Source organism: Macrobrachium nipponense, chromosome 16 (assembly GCF_015104395.2).
Source record: "Macrobrachium nipponense isolate FS-2020 chromosome 16, ASM1510439v2, whole genome shotgun sequence".
In the NCBI taxonomy this organism is placed as follows: Eukaryota; Metazoa; Arthropoda; class Malacostraca; order Decapoda; family Palaemonidae; genus Macrobrachium; species Macrobrachium nipponense.
The window spans coordinates 73456729-73477535 of NC_087209.1; the positions used below are offsets into that span (position 1 = coordinate 73456729).

The 20807-nt window shown below is 37.1% G+C and overlaps 1 long non-coding RNA gene across 1 annotated transcript; it reads right to left on the reverse strand.

Moving 5' to 3' along the window:
• Window positions 1–7981: 7981 nt before the first annotated feature.
• On the reverse strand, window positions 7982–8445 carry LOC135195467 (uncharacterized). The gene is made up of 3 exons (XR_010310140.1): window positions 8371–8445; window positions 8149–8241; window positions 7982–8022 (listed from the first exon to the last, which is right to left on the reverse strand). It is a non-coding gene; the product is annotated as an uncharacterized LOC135195467 (long non-coding RNA).
• Window positions 8446–20807: the final 12362 nt, after the last annotated feature.

The following is a 20807-nucleotide window of genomic DNA, read 5'->3' on the forward strand; positions in this document are numbered from 1 at the left end:
TTCCAATTCCCCCCAATTCCCCAACCATAAAGCGCCCAGGGAGAAGCTGGGGAGGAAAAAATTCCCGAAATGGAAAGAAGACTTTCCGTAATTTGGAGGCGAGAGACTTCCTCCGGACTTTGAAAAGACGACGTAAATGGGACATAACCGCACATCTGGCAGGCGAAAGAGGAGCCGCTGTCCATTGTTATGGAAGAAATCTGCCGTCATGGCCTCTATTCATTTTTGGAAATTCGAGGCTTTCCAATGTCGACGGTACTGAGTGTTTTCTCCTGAAATGTTCTCTCTCTCTCTCTCTCTCTCTCTCTCTCTCTCTCTCTCTCTCTCTCTCTCTCTCCACTTTAATCATGAAAGAAACATTGATAGAGGATAAACCCAATTAAGGCAAAAACGTTTCTACAAAGAAAACATCTCAAGTGACGACAAGGCAATTATCAGTAATCAGAGATATCTCTGCGCGGCTGGACCCCGCGTAAACCGCTGCAGGAATTCCTGGAAAAATGCTGGAATAGCTCCATACGTTTCCAGTCTCAGCTCCATTAATTCGTGTTCGGTGTTTTGGGAGCAGTAATTGAAGATGTGGTATTTATCTCAGTATCTTGTGTAAATTACATTCTATAATATATCTTACGGTTTCTTCTTCTTGTAAGACACTGGCGTATTCCATCTTTTCTTTTAATTAATATACACGAGTGACCAATTTCCAATTTTTTTTTTGCCTGGCCTGTGTTAACTTTGGACAGCCTATGGTAAAAATTGATTTTCACATAGTAATAAAGCACATATGAGTTCGTAAAGCAAAATTGTTCGCACAAGTTTTATATATATATATATATATAATATATATATATATATATATATATATATATATATATATATATATATATATCGGTGTGTTTGTGTGTGTGTGTGGGTTTTAATAAAGGGTGAACACTCGCGATATACATGTATCTCTGCCCCATTTTTTATTTTTGAAACCAATATCGGGATACTCTCCCTTCCGGCAAATACGAAACTCGATCTGGTAACCAGAAAGTAAATAACAGAAGTACACAAGAGGGTGCCGCCCCCCACCCGGGCCCCCCCTCCCCCCACGATTACAATAGAGCGGAAAGTTTGGGAGTTTTCTCTGTATTCAGAGAACTTTATTTTTAGGAAATGCGCTCCCTTTTGGTTTACTTGAAAAACATATAATGTTGTCTACGATCACATTTCGGGAGTACAGAACCTTACGAATTAGAGAACCTTATACGGAATTGCTCTGACTGAATCCTCGCTCAGGTCTTTGCTATGTATGTATACCTGCAGTTATATCAAAGGATTTACTGGGAAGGTGAGCCGGCTGGCTGAAGGCTTCTTTAATGAGACGTGTCCATCAATTCTTGTTCTTTTCCTTTTTTTTTGCAGAGTCGTGTATATTATGTGATAATTGACAGTAAAAAAGATTTATAATCTAAGTAGCAGTGGCCGCAACGTTAACCTTGATTTTAGTGAATAATGCGAATGACAGTTAAAAACAAAAAGAAAATATTTCATGGAGGTGAAGTTGGAAGAGTGGCTGGTTTGATGCGAAAGTGCGCCTGAGTAATGCTGTCTCGAAGACCAGAAGTTACAAATATCAGACAACTGTCAGCACAAAATGGAACTTGGGTGGGCGTTTTTGCCTCTCGGATACTCAAGAGCTACTTAATAGACCAGTATGCAAAGACGTCAAAATGGCTTATCAATCAGTCATGTGTTTTCAGAAGAAGGAATTTTCTTGGCCACTTACTGTATCTTCGGGTGTAAGAAATCCAAGAGGAAATTGAATTCGTTCTTACGGGATACTCGTAGCCCAATATCATGAGTTTAAAAAGCCTTGTTTGTTTTAGTGATAAAAATGTGTATATACACACATATATAAGTGAATGTACATGTTTGTGACTTATGGAAATCCCAGCCGATTGAACGATCTGGCGCCCCAAAATTTAGCAGGTGGCTAACAATTGACCTAACTTAGCTAATAGGGAAGGTTTCAAACCCGTACCGCAGCCCCCTTCCCCTTCCCCCATCTCCCTTCCCACTTCCGTTTGTAATTTATTTGGTAAATAGACTCTACGGATTTATCATGCATCATTTCATGCACTCAAGACCATAGACATATGTTATTGAAAATGCTTTGCAGTTACCTTATAATACATGAATAAAAGGGGCAGACAGCATAGTAAGATCTGGATAGAATGGACTGACAGCTCAGTAATACCTGGATAAAAGGGACAGTCACTACAATAATATTTGGATAAAAGGGAAAGTCACCACAGTCATACCTGGATAAAAGGGACAGACAACAAAGTAATATCTACATAAATTATAGAATACAGAAGTTTACATAAAAGAATAAGTGAAACTGCCAGGAACGAAACGAGGTATGCAATCATGCAGGGAGTTAAACAAGATATGAATCTATAAATGGACAGAATAAATTCCTGACCAGGGCATAGGTGACAGCGCGGACCCCTCTGATATTCCATAATCGCGCCCATTAATTCGTCTTTCCCCTTATTTAACAGAGAGCGTTGTTATGTCGCCTCCCCTCACGACCCCTCGGTTGGCCGTTTAGTTATTTTGAATATTAGAAGTCTTCTATTTCTGGCATTGGCTTTCACATAATTATTATGAAAGTTCATTCTTTAATTTTATAGTAATGATGCATTCGTCTTCAATATTGACATTATCTTTACCAATAACAATACGGTGGTTAATGTTCTAAGGGGGGGTCCACAATAACAAAAATGTTCAAAGTTCGTGCATAATTTATACACACTTTATAAAGTGTTTATAAATTATACATGAACTTTTAACATTTTTGTGATTGTGGACCCCTTAGAACATTATATAAACTCTCGTGTTTAGAGAGATTTCCCTAAACAATAATGATAATGATTGTTGCTTCTACTGAATTCCAGTTATTCAAGTTTTATTCCTTCATCTAAAATACTGGCTGTATCATAGTCAATGATTTGATGCTCTACATCCATAGCCATCAAAATGAAGTTATCAGAAGAAATGAATTTTAAGCAAAATTTTGTAGTGATCGAACTCATTGTTCCTTCAACTCGTCTTTATGGAAGTAAAGTGCGGTTGTCGGATGTCAATGAGGGGAGGAGTCTGCTTTCTCAGTTTATGTAGGATTGGTATAGTTGAAAGGAGAGAAATGTACAGCTGCAACCATAAAGGTCAACAGATATTTTAGGAGATGGATTATTCTGCTTTGAAAGTGCTTAGTTCGTGATGAGAGGAAGGAAGAAAATAATGTGTTTTAAAAGGGCGTATCTCATCTGGGGACCTTGTGCTGGCACGGGCTTTTGCTTTTAGCAGCTCGTAATTGGAACCTTCGGCGGGAAGAAGGAGAGGGCGATCTAGAAATTCCCAGCTAACCAGGAGCAGCAGAGGTGCTGGAACGGAAGGGGCTCGAGGAAACTCGAGTGTGATTACTTGACTAAGGCGAGTGGCGCAGTGTGTGTGGGGAGATTTGCGTCATGCTGGCAGGCTTTTGGTGAACGATTAGAACAAGCATGAAGCAGCCGATGGCAAGGAGCTTTTCCTGCACAGATGGACCATCTTGATATATCTGTCAAAGGATGAATGTGACTGCGACAGTTGTTTAGACGCTTGGGAGCCATCCCCTATAAGACGAAAAAAAGGCTTCCACCATGAAAATAATATAGTATAGATTATGGTCAGTCTTCTATGTACATTCAAAGAATCAATTTTTTGATATTAATCTGTAAAATTTTCATTAAACCAAAAAAAAAATAAGTTTGCAAGATAACCATGAATAAAGAATACCGAAAGAGGCCAGTTAGCGCTCGCAGACAGAACAGTAAACAGGAAGCAGAAGAGCAAGATGCTGAGGGAAGTGACGGAGAATATTTGCATTTCTGTTGCACAAGATTTCAGTGCCATTTCAAGATGCTGATCCGTTAAGCAACGCCTTTCTAGCACTACTGTATTGCGATGTAACACCTTCGTGCATTAGGAGGGCATGAACTTTTTTCATCAGGACAGCCTTGGTTTACAGGTCTGTCTATACACTTGATTTCTGGACAAACGAAATGTGTGCGAGCATTGAATGATATAGAATTTAGGCTCAAAGGCCAAACACAGGGACCTATGAGGTCATTCAGCGCTAAAAAAGTAATTGACAGTAAAAGGTTTGAAAGGTGGAACAGTAGCAAAACTTCGTAGTTGCACTATGACTCAAATGTTAGGAGAGAGTGGAAAGTAAGATTAAGAGAATATGAAAGGAGGCACAGTAAAAGGAACGAAAGTGGTTGAAATTAGGGACCGATGGCACGCTGCAAAAACACCTTAAATAATGCCTACAGTGCACCGCATGAGGTCCACTGACGGCACTATCCCCCTACGGGGACCATTCAAGTCGAGTAGTACATTCGACTGTTATCGGTGTCTTTGATGCAGAAGATCCTCCAGAAACAGATATCGTCTTTGACATTTTATATCGCCAGTCTTTGGAATTTATCCATTAGGTCTGTAAACTATGTATTAATAGATATCTTCAAAACCGGGTAGCGTATCCTACCGGAACTGTAACCGAGTAACTGAGACCTTCCCTGATAAAAAGCGGGCGCCCATATCTTTAAAACTAACCATAGAACTTTCTGGAAAATAATCTTATGATGTTTCCCACGCCCAACTTACCGAGTGGTTGGGATGGCAGATAAACGGGGGCTGATGCAATACTAATATACAACTCGGGAATTTGCATCCAGGTAAATTATATATATATATACAAAATATATATATATATCAATTCAATAACTACAAATGTCCTTTAATATCTAAATTCACTTTACCTCCCAAATGATATATTTTCATATATGTACCGAAGGGAATTTTTTAGTTGATAATAATTTCGTCCCCCCATGGGATCGAACCACCGTCCAAGTGGACGGGGACGAAATCAGGACAGTCAGTGACGCTATCCAATCAGCTGATTGGATAGCGTCACTGACTGTCCTGATTTCGTCCCCTTCCCGACTTGGACGGTTGGTTCGATCCATGGGGGGACGAAATTATTATCAACTAAAAAATTCCCTTCGGTACATATATGAAAATATATCATTTGGGAGGTAAAGTGAATTTAGATATTAAAGGACATTTGTAGCTTGAATTGATATATAAATGGATCACGGTTCGATTGTGGATAAATTAGTTCATAGAGTATCTATATATATATATATATATAATATATATACTATATTATAATAATCTATCTATTAGTATCTAAGTATATTATCTATTATTATTATACACACCTATATATAGGTATATAGTATATATGTGTGTATGTGTTTCAGTAAATAAGTGAAATAACCAATTCGCTTAGGAACATTTGATCCCCATAGGGCTAGGGATAAACAACATGATTCCCTAAAAGACTTCCATGAAATCCCTGGATTTCACATATTTACTGTAACACACACACACATATACATATATATATATATATATATATATATATATATATATATATATATACGGAGGTCAGTCCCCGGGTTACGACGGGGGTCCGTTCTTGAGGCGCGTCGTAAGTAGCCGAAAATCGTCGTAAGCCGGAACGACACTTGGAAATATGCCTTAAACTAAGAAAAACAGTTAGAGACCTTACCTGTGTGACATGCAAGTATATTGCATGATGTGTAGTGTGGTTATTTCAATGGCAAAGGATGGTTCTTGAAGGTATAATTCTTTATTAAACTCTTGTGACACTATAAAGCACAATGTACTACACTTAATCCTTAGGTTAGATTATACACTAAACACTATATTATGCACTGTACACTTCGTAGTAGTATTTGTTAGATCCTGGAGTACTCAAAATCCCAGTCTGGTAGCTCTGGAAGGTAAAAGTATAACACAATTAGTACAAAATACTACACAAAGTCCTGAATGCAATATGTAAATTATAGATATCAAGAGTAAAAGTAGAGTTAATGTATGTTAATTAATTCCTTACTTTTAGTTTTATAACCTTCCTTACTTTGAGTTATATCAAGAGTAAAAAAGTTAATGTATTGAATTAATTCCTTACTTTTAGTTTATTTTGTCGTTCAAATTAAATTTCCTTACTTTTAGTTTAAATTGTCGTTCAACGTAACCCTGGATGCACAAAGTCTTATGTGGCCCCATAAGCCTACATCATTCCAGGGGTTCTGGAATGTACAAAAATAATTAGTATGTCAGTAGTACTCTATGCATAGTAAGTTAACATACAGTAATATGCACCATACAGTGGTTTTAATATCACATATATAACATGTATAAAACTTGTTAATGTATGTTAATTAATTCCTTACTTTTAGTTTAATTTGTCGTTCAACGTAACCCATGATGCACAAAGTCTTATGTGGCCCCATAGCCTACATCATTCAGGGGGTTCTGGAATGTCAAAAGATATTTTGTCAGTAAGTACTCTATGCATAGTAAGTTACATACGTAATATGGCACCATACAGTGGTTTAATATTGCATATTGTAAATGATTTGGTCTACACCCCCCTGTTCAGCAGGGAGTGTACAGTATGTAATTCCATGAGGGACCTTGATCACTTATCCCTGTGAGAGATCTTGGTCACTTTTTTTTAGTATGTACGTATAAACTTACTTAATGTATGTTTACTATATGTATAATTCCTTACCTTTAGTACAGTAGTACATAGTTTACAGTTGTCGTGCTATGTTATGTAGTAACCCTGGACAAAGTTTTATGTGGCCCCATAGCCTGCATCATGGAGGGGGTCCTGGTTTTCTGGAATGTACCAAAAAAGTATCAAAGTTAAGTTCATGTTATGTATGTTTAGTAAGTTACATACAGTAACCATACGTACAGTGGTTTATAAACATGTCATATGTACATAATCAAACTTGGTTGGAAATTCCTGTAAAAAAAAAAGTTATGTAGTATTGTAATATGTACTACTGTATGTAAAAACCTTACTGTTCATACTTTGTTACACTACATGTTACATGTGATACGTATATTTCTTTGTCCTGAAGGGTTTTTTTCCATCCAAAAATGGTGCTTCTACTTGTAGTTATCCCTTGATGACACTTGTAGTAACAACCTGAGTTGTGTGGAAAAAATGTTGGTTCTGGAAGGAAAAAGTAACAAAATTAGTGTACAAAAATATACACTACAGAAAGTTTGTGAATGCAATATGGTTAATTACTGTAGATATATCAAGAGTACTAAAAGAGTTAATGTATGTTAATTAATTCCTTACTTTTAGTTTAACGTTGTCTTTCAATGTAACCCTGGATGGACAAAGTCTTATGTGGCCCCATAGCTACATCATTCAGGGGGTTCTGGAATGTACAAAAAATAATTTTGTCAGTAAGTACTCTATGCATAGTAAGTTACATACAGTAATATGCACCATACAGTGGTTTAATATCATATAACATGTAGTATAAAACTTAATTTAGAAATTCCTTACATAACTTACCAACTTTTAGTGAGTCTCAAAGCTGTTACCTAGGTTGTGGGAGATGGAGGTGGAGGTGTAGAGCATTCATGATAAGGATGCATTCCAAACCTAACTTCAGTGTGCTTTATCACAGATAACAGGCTAGGATGATGGGCAGTCTGGAATGAAGAATTAATATTAAAGGACAGTATGTAACCACTTAGGTGTACAAAATTTATTGTACGTATGCAAACATTAAACACAACTGAGAATTCCTTACCTTCAGCAAAATGAAGACATGTAGGCTATGTAGAGGTCTGGTTTATGTAAGTCAACAGGTGCAATGCCAGTCTGGGAATGATAATGTAATACATATGATTAGTATAGTATGTAGTTACATACATAACATGGTTATTACATATGTAATATTAAAACATTAATAAAAAAAAATGTCCTTACCAAATTCTAGTGGTTGGCTTGCTTACTGGGATGGCCATATGGTACATGAAGTGGGTGGCTGGGCTATGGAGTGGGATGGGCAGGTGCTTGGGAGTCTGGAATGATAAAAAATATATAAAATGATAGTTACTACTACTGTAACTACTGCACATGTTATTACTGTTTGACATATGTAGTGTGTAATACGTATGTTCAATATAAAAAATGAAGAATTCTTTTACCTGAAGGAATGGGAGAGGTGATACTACTCGTATCAACTGATTTGGGCTCTGGAGAGGTGATACTCGTATCAACTGATGAGGGAACATCTACATCTGGAAAGAATGATAGGGTACATAAATATATTATAAGGTGGATGTAATTGTAGCATATGTACACTTTTAATAAATTTCTATTAGCAATTTATAAAAACATTTTATACAAATTTGTTAAGGATTGCTTACCTGATGTATAGGGCGAGGCATCAAAACCATGGAAAGGCTCAGGGTCATCTGGGTCACTGTCCACTATTCAAAGGGGTGTCCTGGAAATGAAAAAAAAAACAAAATAATCAAGGTTTATGCAACATCAAACACATTGTCCACATGTAAGTTAGTGTACGTTATGTATGTAGGGTGTAAACAATTTCCAACATGAAAATGAGAAAATGAAATTGCTTACCTGATTGTACAGGTGGGCGGCTGATACAGAGGGTCCAGGTACAGGGGGATCTGGATCTGGAATTCACAGGTAGTACAGGGAGATCTGGAACTGTCACAGGTAGTACAGGGGACTGGAACTGTCACCACTTCTGCAATAAAATTCAAATGATGAAAATTAATGAAGTTACAATTTACTCTTACATTTAGTTGTTACATTAAAAAATTAACACATTTTAATATGTACACTATGTAAACACATAAATTAGTAAAAACAGTTCAGAATTCCTTACCAGGACTAGGAGTGGGAGGTGGTGGTACTGGAGACTTGTGAAAGAAAGTGTCAAGCCTGGACTGCACACTTCTCTTCGTCTGCTTCTCCTTCAGGGTCTCCTTGTAGAAAGTCACCAAATCCATGATTCCTCTCTTGATTTTGTCAAACCTGGCAACGTTAGGGTCTTCTGCCTCAAAAGAAGCCAAGGCTCTCTCCAGATGAGTAAAACCCTCTGACAAGCCTTTCACAGTTAATGACCTGGGTTTTGGCTCTGGTGCCGCCTCCTTTTCCTCAATCATTTGTTGTTCAAGTTCTAGTAAGTCCTCTGCAGACAATTTCCTCTCCATGGAAGGCCAGCAGCTCTGTTACATCATCAGGTTCAAGATCTAGTTTCAGCCTCTTGCTTAGCCCTACGATCTTCCTCGTCACAGTCTCGACGTCTTCTGCCTGGTCAAGCCTTCAAAACTGTGCACAAACTGTGGACACAGTTTCCTCCAGGCCCCATTTTAAAGTTGTCGTCTTCACCTCGTCCCAAGCACTTGCAATGTTCTTCACTGCATCTGCAATGTTGTAGCCCTTCCAGAATTGCTTCAGTGTCAACTCCTTGTTAGCTTCTATGGCCCTCAAAGCAAAACGTATGGTCCTTCTAAGGTAGTAAGCCTTGAAATTAGCTATTACTCCCTGGTCCATTGGCTGTATCAGCGATGTGGTATTGGGTGGGAGGTACACCACCTTCACATTAGGATGCATGTCGCTCAAATTTGAAGGGTGACCAGGGGCATTGTCCAGGACTAAGAGGGCCTTAAAAGGCAGACCCTTCGAAAGTCAAATACCGCTCCACTGCTGGCACGAAATGGTCATTGAACCAATCTTCGAAGACCATTAAGGTAACCCACGCCTTCTTGTTAGACTTTCCAAATCACAGTGGAGTTGACATCTTGAAAATGCCCTTTGAAAGCCCTGGGATTCTCGGCCAAATACAACCAGCAAGGGGTCTTCAGTTTCAAATAAATCACCACTTGCATTGGACCCCAAACAGCAAAGTCAGTTCGCCTGCATTTCCAGCTTTATGGGCCAGGTTGGCTGACTTCTCCTCCTTGGAAAGGTACGTTCGATTTGGCATTCTTTTCCAAAATAAATCCAGTCTCATCCACATTAAGACTTTGTCAGCCGTGTAACCACCATCCTTAATTATCTCAGCCAAACAACCTGGAAAACTTTCTGCTGCTTCGCTATCAGCACTAGCAGCTTCACCTTGCAGCTTCACATTATCAAATTTGCACGAGCCTTAAAACGGTTAAACCAACCTCTACTCGCGGAAAATTCACCACCAGCACTGCCTTCGCCAAACTTTTTCACTACTGCCTCATGCCAGCGCTCTAGCCTTCTCCTGGATCACACTTAAGCTCACCGGAACACGTCGCTGGTTCTGGGTCCTCCAGCCAGATCATGAGCAATTTCTCCATTTCAACAATGCTCTGGCTACGTTGCTTCTCGTTTATCACCGTTGACTTCATCGGTGCAGCATCCTTAACATGCTTCAGAATACGTTCCTTATCCTTCACAATGGTTACCACCGTGGTCCTGCTCAAGCCTAAAGAACGGCCTATTTCGGTGTTAGTTTCTCCCTTCTCCGAACGCTTTATCACGTCATATTTGACCTCCATCGTGATGACCTTCCTCTTCTTGGATGAACTATCATCGGAGGAAGTACTTTGGCGTTTAGGAGCCATTGTAAATTTGCGAAAATGTGGCAAGGAATTTCAGCAACGTCTCAGCACACAACCTAGTGGTAATGCAGGCAGGAGGCACGCGATTGAAGTGGCGTCCTTTCGTATTGTTACGCTTGGCGTCCTCGACCGTCCGAGGTCGTTGTTCGTCAATTTACCATACAGTTTAATAGCGTTAATTAATTTATGCACCTCCGCTCAAAAACTAGTTCTGCATATGAGTATCGTTAAAAAGCATAACAAAACGTCGTAACCTTGGAATTTGTGTTGTAATCTAACCAGAAACTTAGTTTTTTTAATTATGTACTGGAAACAAGCAATGATTTTTCATTATATTTGCGCTTTGGACTGTTTTAAACTGCGCATCCCAAGCTAGTGTATTCATTCGCCCGCAAACTAGTTCCGCATATGCGGCGTCACTAAAAAAACAAAAATTCAAAAAAATACGAAAAAAAAAGTGTCAAAAATCATCATAACCTCAAAATTTTTGTTGTAATGTAACCGCAAAAACATATTTTATATGTACTGTGCTAAAACTATAAAAGGATTTTTATCATAGCATGCGTTTTTTAAAAGCGTCGTTAACTCGGAGCGTCGGAAGCGTCAGCATCGTAACCTCGGAACAAGCGTCGTAACCCAGGACGGAATTTCCATTGAATATTTAAGAAAAAGCGTCGTAACCTCGGAACGTCGTAAGCCGGAACCGTCGTAAGCCGGGGACTGCCTGTATATATATATATATATATATATATATATATATATATATATATATATATATATATATATATATTATATATATATATATGCAATATAAAGACTGATAATGAGATGTATGAGACATTGTGTATGTCACATACTTTGACATTCCTTAGATGGGGATTCTTCATTTAACTTCCTATGGAGACTGATTGTCCGAGCGACAGCTTAAGAGTGCTGATGTCTTGTTGGATAGTGTGACATTAAGGTCCTTACTAAGCAGGTCAACGTTCGTCCTGTAGGTATGGGCGTTTGAGATAGGTGGCTTTGAAACCAGTTTGTAGCAGTTATGAGGCGTGGACGAAGGGCATGAGTTTGTCTGTACGTGTGAGCCTCTTTCGTTCATATGGCAGTAATTAGCCAGAACGATGGAGACAGTTACAAGGAGAAAAGGCAGATGCCGGGATAGCTCTGCGAACGTTATATATTTATTCTGTGTAATGAGATTCTGGCTGAGATGGGTAAGCAATTACTGTGCTTTAGCCAAAGATGTGGCTTGAACTGTATTTTTTGATATTTTGTGAATATGTTCTATTTCATTTGATCTTTGACTTAGTCTTTACAATTGTGTGTGCTCATTAGTGTGTTCCTCCTGTCTTTTAACAGGTGGATCTAGTGGAGAGAACTGTGTTCTAGTGAAGGGAACTATATTTTGGAGAAGAGATAAATGGCGTGACTAATTACTTTATATACTGTATATTTTACGGGGGTTATCTAAGTATCTGAATTTTGAGTTATCATTCCACTTAATTATACCTGTAAGAATCTGAGTTATTCAATTAATACTTTGCTTTGAATAAACGTATATTTTTGTAGTTCCGACTCTGATTTGAAGACCTAATGAAATGGCGAGAGAGAGAGAGAGAGAGAGACGAGAGAGAGAGAGAGAGAGAAGGGGGGGGGCTGTTGTCAGTGTCAGAGAGAGGGAGAGAGAGGGGGAGGAGAAAGTGTTACCAAACTTAATTTGCCTACCGCTGTTGGCTTAATGCTACCAAATTTAAATACAGATAATTCCTATCCCGTATCATATATAGATATATATATATATATATATATATATTATATATATATTATATATATATATATATATATATATATATATATATATAAACTATATCTATATATATAATATATTTAATATATATATATATATATATATATATATATATATAGTTATATATATATATATATATATATCTTATATATATATATAATATATATATATATATATATATATATATCCTATCTATATATATATATATATATATATATGAAATAATATATATATTATATATCTATAAATATCGATATATATATATATAGATATATCGATAATATATATATAATATATATATATATATCTATATATATATATATATAATATATATATATATATATATCTATATATAGTATAAATACTAATATATATAATATATAATATATATATATAATATATATAATATATGTATATATATATAAATCATAAAATTTATATTTAGGCAGTAGCCATTTTCCCGTATGGATGAACCCCTGCCCGTTGCAGAGAAACCATGTCATTATCGCTTCAACATACTTACAGTCCCCTACACAAAGGGATCATCAGCAGCAAGTCGTAACCCCCTTTGTTCACGTTTCTATACTGTAGGTAATATTTCACAAGTTAATGAACATGTTACCGTACGAAACCCCTTCCATCTCATCCATCAGCACGCTCTAGGCATTACTCGTTTCATCCCGCACTTCTAAACTAGGAACATTTCCGCACCAACTTCGTATCCTTCGTTCTCTATTTGACCTGACCATCTCTAAAGACCACTTTCTCTTTAATGAAGGCTAACGTCAAATTGCTTGGGGAGAAAGTACCTATTAGGGGTGGTAAGCACGCTGGTGCAAAAGTGGGTTTGGGACTTCGAGTTGGACTTCTGTAAAAAAAAAAAAAAAAAAAACTCACCCCAGTTTCCCGTTCTTTCCCCCTTTTCCTCCCCCCCGCCCCCACCTTGCTTTCTTTTCCTTTTATTGCTTCTCCCCCTTATGTTCAATTAACTCGATTGTCAAGCTGGTTTTTTTTGGTAGTGACTGGTAAGGATCATCCTTCCCATTACCAGGCACGACTACAGCGTCTGAAGGTTTCGTTGTCGTGTCATGCAACCTATTGTTGAGAAACAGAGCGTATGCTTGGCGGGGCAGCTTGCCAAGGCATAATAAACTACCGATTCGGTAGTCGCGAGTTCGATTCCCTGTTCTGCCAACGTGGAACCAGAGGAATTATTTTCTGGTGATTAGATAGTCATTTCAGATCCCACACAATCAAAGCTGTAGGTCCCGTTGCTAGAAAAAAAATTAGTTCCTAGCCAGTAAAATATCAAATCTTTTGGGCTAGCTCTAGGAGAGCTGTTAATCAGCTCAGTGGTCTGGTTAAACTCAGATAAACCTTACTTAAACTTAAGGTTTATCCTAAATGAAACCTACAGACTCAGCCTGCGAATATTATGTTTAAGATGGTTTTAATAGAACTTTAAGGACACATTACCTTTGATTTTATAATCTGTTTTTGATGTTTGTGACAAAATGTATAATCACCTGTTACTTGATTTTTCTATTTATTTTTTCTCTTATTTGTCCATTCATTATTTTTACTCTTTATTTTACCATGAGCATCGTATTTTGTGCAAACTTGCCGTACTGGTTTTCACTGTCTTTTAGGCTTGCTTCCATAGGATTAAATGCAATTTTAATAATAAAAATAATATTGGTGGTATGTTATGTAAATGGTCTTTCTTATGCATTCACCCCTCAAAACTCCAAAGCTGTGAGTCAAACCCACATGAACGAGACACCATTACAATGAATACAGGAAACAGGTAACCATAAACCATTCGAATATGCGAACGCAATGAATAAGTAATAGATGCATTAAGTCAATAGATGGATTCCCCTTTGAATTATCAATAAATGACAGGGAGTAAATAACTTAGTATTCGTAATTACCCGATAGATAAAATTCCCATCTGTGAGACGCCCTGGCTTCAATAAACTCCACTACACCCCCTGGACACTGCAGTAACAAATTTTTATGTTGAATTTTATCGGAAGAAGAGAAAAAGGGAGCCATTCGGGCAACAATACCACCAATTATCTATTTTCCAAGAGGCAATTCTGAACGGTCATTGCGAAAGCACATTGCTGGGTGATTACATTTTCAATTACGGAAGACGCCGTTACAGCAATAATTAGAAGTCGAGGAGAGAGAGAGAGAGAGAGAGAGAGAGAGAGAGAGAGAGAGAGAGAGAGATTGCAATATAAAGGACTAGATCCTAATAGTTTTGATGTATGATCTTCAATATGCTGTTGCTTTCAATAAGGAGGATGACCAGCACTTGAAAGTATAGTTCAGCACAGCTGTTAGCTTAAACATGGTCAGTAATTATTTAATAATAATTATTATTATTCATAACGAGCTATTAACTTAATAGAAATGTTCTTCGAGAACAGAAAAGAGAGCAAATAAGAAAAGAAAAGACCTGAGCAGAATAACAAACAACAACCTTTGAAATATAACAACAATAAACAAAATTATTGATTAAAAGGTGAACAAAGCAAACAAATAACAATACAATAAATAGCTAATTATGTAAAAAATAGATCATCAAAAAATATGCTCGCAACGACCTCGTGCAAGGGAACGCGAACTCAAGACGGGAAGGCCAGAACAGAGAGGCTCTCCACATCCTGAGGTCACGTGACACTTGAGACGACCTACTAGTTGCCCCAGATATCTGACACAAACTGGATTTTCAGATAATTTTCAAGGGAACCCGCCCCTTGAGTCAGAAGTGTCTGGAACCATTGAGTTCAGAGTAAAGTTAGTGAAACTTGTGAAACCGCTGACTTCAAAGAATCGTCTGAAACTGCTGACACCATTTAAGTTTCCAAGAGCACTGAATTTAGATAAAGGTATCTGAAGCCACTGCCTTCAGAGAAACCATTCACTACAGAGCCACCGAGATCAGACAAAACCACTGACTTCATAAGTGCATGAAGCTGACTTGAGAGAGAAGGGCCTAAAATGCATGACTTCTTCGAAGCGACGAAGACCAATGTCTACAACTACTGACTTCGAAGTGCTCAGTTTTTTCACTAATGGGTATTCATTTTCATATACTTTTTAAAATATTCTTCTTGGAAGTATTGGTAACTTACACGCTATACAGTCTTATTCTTATTGCAAGTACTTGCTGTTTTTGTCTTCTGTAAGTTTTGATGTTATATCCTCCTGTCAGTCCAGTCCTGGCTGGTGCAACGTAAAGTGAATTTTATTTAATCATAGAAGGCCATAAGTGTACGGTAAAATTTCTTCTATTAACGGCGAATTGTGAATCTTGTTATTAATAATAATTGTAGTAGTAAATGTTAGCCTTAATAAATCGATTCTGAAATAACAATTATACTTGAGAGATGAAATCTATTCGATAACTTCTAATAAAATATATAAGTGAATAAATACATAATAAAAAATGAATGCGACTCAGCAGGTAAGACCAAGAGTAGTTTTCTTGAGCAACCAGTATAGAGGACATCTCAATTCTCTTCGACAGAATAAGATCTCAAAAGGAAAGTAAATGCAAACATCTGCTTCTCACAGAGAACAAGAACCGTTCAGCAATTTCCGCACATAAACATCATTAGTACCCTGCCAAAGAAATTTCAGCTCAAGTCCACATGCATCAAGACGTTGTTGATGTTGTTGCTGTTGTTGTTGCACATCTCTAAAGGTTGCAATTACTACGAACTTCCATCTTGTGTGTCTGCATTTTCTCTCACTCTTTCCCTTTCCTCATTCTCGTTTGTTGTTCTTTCATTATCTAAATGTCGTTTCCATTTGAGCCTGTTGTTCTTTTAATTAGTTATTTGTGTTTCCCGCTTTCGTTTCGTCGTCTTTAAATGTGCCTGAACTCTCTCTCTCTCTCTCTCTCTCTCTCTCTCTCTCTCTCTACTCTCTCTCTCTCTCTCTCTCTCTCTCTCTCTCTGCAAACTGGTCTTCAGAAGATATAAATATCGCTATCGTTATTCATAATTATATACAATTTCATGGATGAAAGGCAAGAATATAAGTATTGTTAATTTGAATGTCACTTTGAGAAATCATTTTTACTTTTGTATGTCAAACGATGACCACCATAATGACTGTTATGCAAGATTAGCCAAAGGAAATAAGACAAACACCCGAAAGCTTATAATCCATTAACGGAATCTCCTGTGGAGGTCTTATTCTTTGTTGTAATTAATCCACAAATAAACTCTTTCGTTATTCTCAACAATAATTACACTCTCACTTCTTATCATCTCATGAATATTCATTTTTCTCCCCTTCTCTTGTTTCCATCATCATATTTCCCTATATTTCCATTTGCCTCCGATTTCTTTATCGTTCCCCCTTCACTGTTTATTCTTCTTCTTCTTCTTCTTCTTCTTCTTCTTCTTCGAAAGTTACCCTTTGTTATGTTTTGGCAACGTCGGTCTTTCTCTATTGACATTTACTTGCCGTATATTAATTTTGCAATATTTCCCGCTGTTAAAACCTTCCGCGGAAGTCTTCTGGCAGCATATTCCATATCCAAGTGACAGAGGCGTTTCGCCACCTGCGACCTTATTAAGGAGACATTGTTAATTGGAATTCGAACTTTAGTCAGAAATGGAGGTTATCCACGACCTACCTCACGGAACCACCGAGCAAGAGAGAGAGAGAGAGAGAGAGAGAGAGAGAGAGAGAGAGAGAGAGAGGAGAGAGAGAGAGAGAGAGGTGAAACTCACCGTATCGTAGTGAATCCATTCGAAATATGGAATACAACATTTCTGTGTTATTGGAAAATATTTTGGCTTCCTAGATTTTTTCTCTAAGGACAAACGGCATTTCTGAAAGTTCCATAAATCACAAGGGGATCTTGAAGCAATTACTTATCCCTTACATTACAGTACTGTCGCTCTGAATGGCTACTTACTATAACGGCGCGGTTATTATTATTATTATTATTATTATTATTATTATTATTATTATTAAAGCTGAAAATGTTCATAGAAAGAAAGGATTATGTTTATTGTCATCACCATTACTGATAAAAGAAGACGTACACCTTATGTTTAATTTGTTTATTTATCGACAGTTTACGTCGACAGTACAAATCCCAACTTATAATTGGTAGGGGTTTGGGGGGCGGGGAGGGGCGTTGTGGGATGTGGTGGTGGAGCTCTCAAAACGAAATACTGATAACTGCAGGCTTCTCCACGCTAATAAGGTAAGAAGGTTTCCAGAGAATGAGGTATTTGCGAATAGATTTTGTTTCCTTGCGAGTGTTATCTCCTAAATTAGCCTGGTCTTTCGATTCGTCAGCCCAAAGGATACCATTGGAATATAGAATTTCCATCTTGATATTTGTTTCACTACAAAATATAATTAAGAGTTTTTTCCGCGGATATTTTTGCTGATTGACTTTTTTCTTCACTTTTTGTTGGAAGGAAAATAAGGATACTTAACTATTATTCAATTTCGGATTTGAAGTTGAAGATGGACTTGAGGGATAACAAGTTCACTAAAATGACCAACTACTGAATACTATCATCGCCCGTGGAACTTCATTGGGGAAAACTTAATCTCCTAATGCACATTAAATAACAAAATATAAAGTCGCAGTTCGCAATAGTGAACATCTCATGAATATATAATTGCACAAAATTAGGAATGTTGGTAAGAACTGAAAAACATTAAACTAATTTAACATTATAATAAATCAAGACGCCTGGAATTAGTATTCCAAGTATCAAAAAGCAACAAGACAAGTGCCTGTTGTCCTTCAAGGAGCACCAAAGTCAATAGTTCACTTTCTTATCTCGCAGTAGAGAAAGAAAACAGATCAAAATCCGGTCCGAAATCCAATGAATACCTATTCACGAGAGAATCATCATTCACGGGAGTGTGACTGCGGTGAAAACGAGCGAGGCAATTTCCTAATGGTTCTCTCTCTCTCTCTCTCTCTCTCTCTCTCTCTCTCTCTCTCTCTCTCTCTCCTTTTGTTCGAAAACCATATCTTTTTTCCTATGAGGTAATTTTACAATGTACAGTCGATCCAGAGTCTGGGATATCTGGAAAAATAATATAGGATTATTCACTACAGCCAATGGAACAAGGAAAGTTTGTCTTTACGAATTCTAAAAAACAGCATTGCGAAGATGCAAAGATGTCGATATTCTCGCCCCTAATTTGGGACTGTTATAGAAAAACAAAACAAACGAAGAAAAAGTCCTACAACAGACTCATTGAATGAAGCAAACGTCTTTCACGATGTCTTTATGAATCTCCCCCCAAAAAAAAAAAAAAAAAAAAAACAAAAAAAAAAAAAAAAAAGACGCAGATTCTGTTTAGTTTTGCTAAATTGCATGCTTGGGAAAGACACGAAAACACAAAGCAAATGGTAAGTTGACAGTACAAGGACTGAGAACATTAAAATCTTTAAATTACCGTTATAGGAACTTTCAATCGTCTTCCCACAAAGAAGACCAAGTTGACTGCGATTTTGGTTTGGTAATTATTTCACTGGTGATAGTTCCACTCCCAATTATGGTTGTCAGTCAATCAGTTTATCTATTGGTTGTCTGCCTCCGTCGATGGTTCCTTTGTACACCGTTCCCACCCCCGTTTCTATAGACGTCAGATTTTAGAAAAACATAAAAGAGAAAGGGGACGTTATAAGATTTTAAGAGGAAAAAGCATATAAAAACAAAAAATCAAGCACGCACACACACACACACACTATATATATATATATATATATATATATATATATATATATATATATATATAATATAATATATATATATATATATATATATATATATGATATATATATACTACATACATATACATAAGTGAGGCCATTGTACTCATGTTTTTATCGTGCTATCGAGCTATTTGAATATTTTTCCCCACGTAATATATGTGATTAGGTAGTATGGTAGACCGTAAAAGAGTTTCAGCCTTTAGAGTAGATCTCGGAGTCCAAAAGTCTGGCCACCCTGGACCCAACCCCCACCCCTTTTTCCTTGCACCTCCTAATGAACCAAGTACATAAAGACTTCCCTCCCATGTGAAAGGCGCACAACATGAGCCTAATGAACACGGAAACGTTCCCTCTTGAGAAGATTGCCAAAGATTGCCGCCGTTCCATCAGGGGAGGTCGCCTTCGTTCCTTGGCGATCAAGGAGCGATTACGGGTGGTGGTTATTTTCAATGGTTCAGGATCAAACCTAATTTGGAATTCTCGGTAAATTACGATTAATTTTTTTATTGGTTAAGGATCATTCTTGGGTACTGCTCTTATGAGTTAAGTTTGTCTTTTTTTGTTGGATTTTTGTATTAGTTATCAGAATTGGGCACTTTTTTTTTTTTATCAATTTAGGTGATAGGTAGGTTTTGTATTGGTTTAAGATATTACGTTGCTTCCTGTATTCATTGGTGGTTTTAGGGGTAACGATGTTTATTTTTTCGTAGATCAACATTGTCCCTCTTGGTTAGGACCAAATGAGTAGAAAGGATAAAACAACACGAAAGAAACAGAAAATAAGCCATACCCTTTCATCATCCGAATAAAGTTTGCAAATAACATGCCACAATTCATTTCCTTAGCGTCCTCATAAACAATGAAGCTGTATGAAAGATTCCTTTCTTTTATAAAGGCATCCCTTTATTCCATAACTATTCCTTTCTTCTGCAAATTTCTCGTTCCAGATAAATTCCTCAAACGGCACTTTTAGAGTATTTTTTGGATAAAAAAAAAAATGGAACGAAAATATTATCAACTCTGGTGCATAATCTCGCTTTCCATTCTTGTATAGCTTATAGGTTTGATCAACGATACGAGAGAGAGAGAGAGAGAGAGAGAGAGAGAGGGTGGGGGGCGGCTGGAGGATGAGTTAATTTGTTTAATTGACTTATCTGAATCATTGCTTTATATTTTTCCTTTTCATCTGGAAAGACAAGTCTCAAAGTCAATGCCATCTCTCAAAGAAGAACAAAATAGTATATTGAAATCTAGGCCAAAAATAACTGAGGAAAGAAAACACTCGGTTCGACATTACGGACCTTTGATAGCATATTAGCATAAATCGTTTAATTACTGGGATTTGATATTACTCACAGTAATATGTAAAGTGACAGAGGCACGTAACATGTTTTTCTCAACCCCAAGGAAAAAAAAAAGAAAATATATATATTATTATATATATATATCTATATATATATATATATATATAATATATATATATATATATATATAACAAGTAAAAAACAAAATAAAAAAAGCGCCGAAGAAGTCACAGGAAATGGAATCTATCTTTCGGTGGTCGCGGTATTGATACTTATGAGCCGCGGTTCATGAAACTTTCAGCCAGCCATGGTGGCATGTGTTGTTGCATTGCCAGAAGCACGATGA